An 8,181-nucleotide genomic window follows, 5' to 3' on the forward strand; every position below is an offset into this window, starting at 1 on the left:
ATTATGTTAACTTACAGCAAACACAAAAGAATGGGTATGCTTTTCTAGTGGTTCCCAAACTTGTAAAGGCTGGCACCCCTTTGGATTCCTACCCTCCCTCCTTATACGTATATAAACACACACCTCATTTGTATGCTTAAGATTAAACAGAAAGATGTATTTCACAAGTAAAACCTAATTTAGTAAACCAATTCATTCAGTAGCTTAATCTGTGTTAGCAATATGGAAGGTTGACTCATTTCACCACTAGCCATATTAACATTGTTTATAGGTTGGATGTATTTAGTGCAAGGATATCGATTTCTCAATTCCCTAAAAAGTAAAAAAACAGGAAGTTATTAACTGACCCTAATGCCATCATGTCGCCTCCCCCCCCCCTACCACCACCCCCATTAGCCTCAGTGCCCCTCAGATATTACGACCGCTCACCCTGGGGACCAATGCTCTAGACCAGGGGCTTCAAACACGCGACTCATAAATACTACTATTTGCGGCCTGCAGCACATTTGCTAATTGTCTTACAGACGGCCGTATTGCATGATCAATTAATCCAGTCCTTCCTCTTTTAAGATTATCATTTAAACTCTTACAGATTTTCTTTCTTCTATGTTTTTCCTTATTTATGAATCAACTAGCTTCAAAGGTTTCATGTGTGTGTGTGTTTGAACACATACACACACACATACATATAAATATTTCGTCTAATAAAGATAAAAAGTAATGCACTTAGATTATAAGAGCTTTGTCGTTTTAAGAATAGCTATATGCTTTACGGTGTACACCATTTTCGCATGCGTTGTCCTTATTGCATAAACCAGAACAGGGCTCCTCTTGGAACATCAATTGGTATGTGATTCTCATCTAGGTGACCTCCAAATCACTAGAAAATAGATCATAAGAATCATTATTTTTGTAATTATCAGAATTATTATTATTATTATTATTGTTATTATTATCATTATCATTATCTTTATTATTGTGTTGTTGTTTTACTATTATTGTTACTATCATTATTATTGTTGTTATTATTATTATTATCACTACTATTATTATTACTTTCAGTATCATCATTAATATTTATATCATTGTTATTATTGTCATTATTACTATTATCATTATTATTATGACTACCATTATCACCATCACTACCTCATTATCATTTTTATTATCATACTATAAATATCATCATTATCATCATTATTATCCTTTTATTGTTATTATTATTCTTATCATCATTAATATTATTATCATTATAATTGTTATTATTATTAATATTATCATCATTACTATTATCATCACCATCGTCATTATTATCACTATCGTCATTATTATCACCATCGTCTTTATAGTTATCAATATTGTCATTATTATTATCATTATCATCATCGTTATTATCATTATTAATGTTATCATTACTACTGCTACTACTGTTACTACCATTACTACTACTACTACTACCACCACTATTATCATCATTACTATTATTGCCATTATTATCAGTATCATGATAATTGTTATCATTATCATCATTATTGTTATTATTATAATTATCATTATTATCGATATTATTATAATCAATAATTATTATTAATATTAACATCATCATTATTATTATTATTACAATTATTTTTATTATGGGAAAATTCAAAAAGATTTAAAAAATGATTCTGCTAATTAACTGTCCCACTTGCAGCTCGCCTCGCACGCATACATCTGTTACGTCACGCATATGCGCGCCTGCGTGTGTGCTTGCATTTTCGTGTTTATTGTGTATGTGTTTGTGTGTTTGTTTGTGTGTGTATGCGTGTGTGTTTGTATGTGTGTGAGTGCTTGTATGTGTATGCGGTTGTGTGCGTGTGTGTGTGTGTGTGTATGAATGTTTAATGGAGGGTATTCTAGTTAATTTGCAATCGTAGCACTCTCTATCACTTATCGAAATAAATGTACATTATCAAAGATTTCACATGCATCTGAGTTCTGTTTTGCTCCCCTAATGTACTGTATGTTAATTTTAAAGATAATCTTAAAAGACGAATAGAAATCAAATTCAACTTGAGCTAAAAAGTATTCTGGGCGAAGATCTCCTGTACCCTACATGGCTGTATCAAAAACAGACGCACAATGCCCAGACACACATACACACACACAGCCACAGATAAACACACAAACATACAATAAAAATCAACCTGCAAGAACGAAACTGACATTATATTGACATGACATTGTTCTTCTAAAAGAGGAACAAAAGCCATGAACCAAGAACCACGAGCTTTGAGACAATAGTTATGAGCCATGGGGGAAGAAACATGACATGAGGAAATAGCCATGGGAGAATAGCCATGAACATTGAGGGAAAAGCCATGAATCATGAAAAAAAACGAGATAAATGTCATAGGTCCTGAGGAAAAAGCCATGTAAGAATAACCATGAGTAATGAGGGGAAAGCTATGTCATGAGGAAAAGCCATGAGAAAATAAGGATGAGCCATGAGGGAAAAGCCATAAGCCATGAGAAAAGTACCATAAGCCATGAGAGAATAGCCATAGCCCATTGAGGAAAACCCCAAGCCAAGCCTTAAGGGGGGATATACGAGCCATGAGAGGGGAATTATGAGCCTTGAAGAGGAAATATTTAATTAATTATGAGGAGGAAAATATGAGCCATTTAGGGAGAGGAGCTCGGGTGTGCGTGAGGCTCGCCCTGTCCGTGACCGCGTCCGCCGGGAAGGCCGACGCGGTCACGGAAGCGCAGTGCAGGCCGGCCGTGCGCCGCTCGCGGGGCCAGCCGCTCGGAGGACTAGTGGCCAGAGTATGTGTAGATGCACACACACACACACACACACACACACACACACACACACACACACACACACACACACACACACACACACACACACACACACACACACACACACGAAAACACACACACACACGCACATACACACGCTCATTGATTGTTGTATGTGTATGTGTGTGTGTGTATGTATAAATGTACACACATACTCATTGATTGCCTATTTAGCCCATTGTAAACAATGTGAGTGAAAAAGAACAGGAAAACATGTATACACACACTCACTCCCAAATACAAAAAATGTATGTATATATGTATGCACATGTGTGTGTGTGCGTGCGTGTGCGTGTGTGTGTGTGTGTGTGTGTGTGTGTGTGTGTGTGTGTGTGTGTGTGTGTGTGTGTGTGTGTGTGTGCGCGCGCGTCCGTGCCTGCGTGCGTGCGTGCGTACGTGCGAGCGTGTGTGTGTGTGTGCATGTATGTGTGTGTGTGCGTGTATGTGTGTGTGTGCGCGTGTGTGTGTGTGTGCGTGTATGTGTGTGTGTGCGTATGTGTGTTCTAACCTGCTGATTTATTGGCCATTATTTTATCCACGCTCTCCGTGAACATTCAACAAATTCCTTCTCGCTACTCCAACAAGCGACCCGTGGAGCAATATTTCGGGGCAGCATTAAATATAATAATAACAACAAGCATTCCCGTTGTGTGATGAAAGAGTGAGGAAATAAATGACAGAATATATTCCCAGACATTTTCGTAATAGCAATGGCCGTCGTTTCCTCTTCCGACCTCGAAGTCACGTGACTTGACGAAGGCAGCGGTAGCGGATGATGTGTCTTTCGGACGATCTATAAAGTTAATCAAATCTGTTTCGTGTATTTTTTTTTCTCTCTGTCTATTTGCCTGTCTCTTTTTTCTCTTTATTTGTCCGTCTGGCTTTCTTTCTCAAGTTTTGAGATACATGGGTTTAAAGTTTTACACCATATTTATTACTTTAATTCTCAGTCATTGATGGGCAAATTAACTACACAATTTCTTGCCAGGGGGTGCAAGGATTGCATTTTTGTTGAGGTGGTGAGTTTGCCTCTCCTATTATCAACGCCTCGTATGTCAGGTGCACACACACATAACCCTGCTGATGCTTAGGCACAAAAATGTTTGCTGTCCGCTCCTACGAATCCCAATTCTTTGCTGGGCACAGAGCCACGGCTCCACCTTCTTCCCAGTCCAGCGCTTAACACCACCAACCCACATAAAGATGTTCGCTTGCGCCCCCTCTGCCCTTTGCTCGCCGTATATCCCATTCGCTTTTTGTCTTTTAGTGTTCCCGTTGCAAGCCTACTTTCTTATAGTTCCGACTCGTACATTCTCTTCACTTTCTAGGTGATACTAAATAGTCTATTTTTAATAGGGCCTTGCACTGTGCGGATGCGTGGATTGGGCTGGCTCTGCGGCAGGTAGAAAGGGTTCTACCTGCCGCAGAGCCAGCCCAATCCACGCATCCGCACAGTGCAATCGATGTCCTGAAAGACATTAGTAGGTTCAAATTGTTTATAATTGACTTAGTACTTCTTTTGATTTCATTTCCGTGTGTGACCTCAAGCTAATGATATTGTCTAGCTCTTCTTAAATCTGATGCTCTTTGGTGCTCTTGCTGTTCTTTGCCGTTTTCTCCCACTCGTCGTAATGCTGATTTTTTCTATATATTTCCGTATTTGCTGGGTATCTCACTCAGTCGCTTCGTAAGTTGCTCCATTTCCTCTTCTAACCCAGCAAACGCCTTCATCAACAGCAGGCATATATTTTGGTCATGAACAGATCCAATGTGCTTCTGCAATTTTGGCCATATTGCTTATCTTCACTGTTCGTAAGCCCTTGTTAAATTCTTTGAAGTTGCGATTAAGTTTCCTTTGTCTATCTCGAAACCTCTGAAACAATGCGGATAATCAGGGTCTGCTGTACTGTACTTATCTAAATCCAGGTTTTTTTTTTTTTTTTTTTTTTTTTTTTAGGGTCCTTCGAGAATAGCATGAAAGTCGATTGTTGATGACTCGGAAAATTACCTTGCTTGGGACTTATCAAACACTGAAATGCAATTGCATTTCTATTGTTTTTCTTCGGTGTCTTTTTCCTGCCGCTTTCCTTTTTTCCAACTCTAATTGCAGGTCTTTGGCAAGAGATCAGTTCCTGTGCCACGACCGCTGTTGATCAGTTTAGCATAAAAGTTGCCATTTCCATCTCATTTTCCGTTCTTTGGCAACCTCTCAGAGCTCTCGGTTTACTATCGCTCTGGCTCTCAATACCGGTCTAACAACCCAGACTATACCCCCTCCCAGATTGAACCCAGAAGTATTTTAGGCTTGGCTGTTTTGTACCCGGGGTATAAATTAGGATAGGCCATATTAAACCTCGGGTATAAATTAGGATAGGTCATATTATACCTCGGGTATAAAATAGGCTAGGCCAGAATATATCCTTTGCTAATTAAGAAAGTTTTATTCTGGTCAGTAACAAGTGAACATTCAATCAACATTCAAAACCACTGTGAAGTGGTCTTGATGCCTTTTGTAATAAGTTCTTGCGCTGGATCATGGGGTACTGTTGACGGAACCACGTGTCCAACCAGCGGTTGCACCATGAGACTAGCACAGCATCTGTTACCTGCACAATCCGTGATCGCCAACTCAGCTATATGGTCACTTGGCTCACTTCCCACAGGATGATCCTGCCCACCAGGTTGTCTCTGTATGAGACAACCCTGGGTGGAGGAGGCCTTTGGGACGACCTATGAAGTCATGGCCTGGGCAGATCGATCAAACCTGTCGTGAGGAGCTCGAGATGGGCCGAGTCCCTGCCTGGCGGCTTGCTATGAGGGACCCTTGAAGTGGAAACAAAGGGTGTATGCAGCTATGCGCCCCCGTTGGCGTTAGCTCACAGATGATAATGATAATGATATAATATATATACATATATATACAGTGCATGTCAGAAATCTTGGCGCGAGAGGGACCGCGGCAAGAATTTTTTTACGTTTTTCGGTAATACCCCTCTAATATCATGCAAATCGACCTATAACCTTGGCGCCCCGTCAGCTGATAGATTACTCATCTGACTCCACATTAGCGGTTTCAGATATCACTCAATTACCTCTGGCCAGTGACAGTGTGCAGAATTGCTACATGCTTTTTTGTGAATAGCCTAGCATTTTGCCTGAGTTCTATTGCTGTTTTTGGCCAGTGTTGGGATGGGTGGAGGTAAACATCTGAAAAGTGATCAGATTGCTGCTATAACAGCACTCTATAAGGCGGGAAAGTCCAATACAGAAATATCAAATACAACTGGAATTTCATTGCGAAGTGTCCAGAGGTGGACAACAAAATTTCATGACTGTGGAGACACTGACCCGCCACATGCCGAAAAAGCAGCCAGGGAGGCCACAGAAAACATCTAACCGCACATTAAATGTGCTCAGGAGGCATGTGGATAGTCAGCCACAAATAACAGCACCAGAATTAAAAGAAAGGAACCCTGTGTTACTGGTTGATGTCTGTGAAAACCATATAGCGACGGCTCCACAATGATTTGAAATTTTCCCACTGCATCGCTCGCAAGAAACCGATTGTCACCCTTAAGCAGAGGCAAAATAGGGTTTTTTTTTTTTTTTTTGCAAGAAATATCTTCAATGGGACGAGGACAAGTGGAAACGGGTATTATGGAGCGATGATGAGTGTAACTGGAAACTGCCCTGAAAGTGATCCGTGTGACCCGAGATTCATCCAAGAGACTAAAATATCCAGATAAATTGATGGTCTGGGTGGCTTTGGTTACCATGGTGTGGGGTGATTGGTAATACTACCAAGGAATGTTTTGATGAATGCAAACAGATATTTGAAGCTACTGAATGATAATTTGGAAGACTGCTTTGAGCGGTGCCAAACAGACGTGTTTATGCAGGATGGTGCACATAGCCATAATGCAAATCTTTAAATCCTATCGAAAACTTGTGGGCACTAATGACAAACAGATTACATGAGCATGATACCTCATCACTCCTCAAGCTTAAGGCAGCCATCACAACACACTGGCCAAAAACAGTAACAGAACTCACTGTCACTGCCCAGAGATAATTGAGTGATAACTGAAACCCAAATCCTGAGGTGTATTAAATGAATGAAAATAATGAACTACCGCATTGATATTATGGTGGTAGGATTTGCACCCACCATTTTATTGGTGTCTATTATCTCTTTGAGGAGTGAATAGCTATACTCGTGTTCACACAGGTATGGCTGGGTGCTGGAGAGGAGTTGGAGATCGACGGGGGAGCCGCTGAGGCTCCCCGATGGTGTAGGCCTGGGTAGGCCTGCTGCTGTGTCTTGATCAGTATGGAAGATCGTAGTGTGATGATCTCGGCCCGGGCGCTGGAGCTTAAGTACTCTCAAGCTATGCCAGCTACCCAGGAGTGAGGGTCCAATAGGCTAGCCATGAGATGTCCAATCTGGTCTCAGCATTAGTTTTCGAGAAGCTGCTGATGGTGAGGTGCGAGGACCGGCTGTGGACCTGAGTGTCCCAACCTGGGGGAAGTATGCCACACTGCAGGTTACAGGGGTCGGCTACAGGTACTCCCCCTCCAGTGAGGGAGCTAAGCGAGCGAGCAATAAGCCTTGTTTGTGCCACTCCAGTGTCACCAGTATGGTGGTGGATTTGCATTCGCCATTTGACTGGTCGTATATCTCTGTTATCTCTTAAGGGAGTGTTTGCTGTGGGTGTGAGTTCCCACAGGTATGGCTGGGTGCTGGAGTTGTGTGGAGGTCGACGGGGGAGCCGGTGAGGCTCCCCAATGGCTAAGGCCCAGGCAGGCCTTGGTTGCTGCTGTCGTGGTCTTGCTCAGTTGGTAGATCGACGAGTGATGATCTCGGCCCAGGCACTGGAGCTTAAGTACTCCTAAGCTGTGCCAGCTACCCGGGAGTGAGGGAATGAGCGAGCCGGGAGCTGTCCATCTCATCCAATCAGGTCTCGGCATCAGTCGAGAGGCTGCTGCTGATAAGGTATGAGAATGCGGCTATGGAACTGAGACCCAACCTGGGGAAAGTATGCCACGCTGCAGGTTGTGGGGGTCGGCTACAATATGATGAATGAATAACCTCTCCAATCAGGACTAAAACCCTCACAATATCTTCGCTATCCTTACATATGAGTAGACAGGTAATGTCTATGGAAGCTGGATAGCTCCTAGTTGCACACTCCTTTTAGTGGGTCGTGTAGCTCAGAGGCAGAGCTTTGTCTTTCAATTACCTGCCTGCAATGTGAGGGTTCGAGTCCCGATTGGAGAGGTTATTTATTCCTCATAATGCGGTAGTGCTTTTCCATCTTTCATTAAATACACTTC

At 42.0% G+C, this 8,181-nt stretch overlaps 1 protein-coding gene across 1 annotated transcript in view; it reads left to right on the top strand.

Annotated features, from left to right (window-relative positions):
• LOC138864503 (glutamate receptor ionotropic, kainate glr-3-like) overlaps positions 1-1,136 on the top strand; it is a 10,869-nt gene extending 9,733 nt beyond the window's left edge. The window contains exon 9 of the mRNA XM_070131664.1: positions 1-1,136. This exon is cut by the window's left edge and continues 445 nt beyond it. The gene's annotated coding sequence lies outside the window, so the exon portion shown is untranslated.
• Positions 1,137-8,181: the final 7,045 nt, after the last annotated feature.

Source organism: Penaeus vannamei, chromosome 16 (genome assembly GCF_042767895.1).
Source record: "Penaeus vannamei isolate JL-2024 chromosome 16, ASM4276789v1, whole genome shotgun sequence".
In the NCBI taxonomy this organism is placed as follows: domain Eukaryota; kingdom Metazoa; phylum Arthropoda; class Malacostraca; order Decapoda; family Penaeidae; genus Penaeus; species Penaeus vannamei.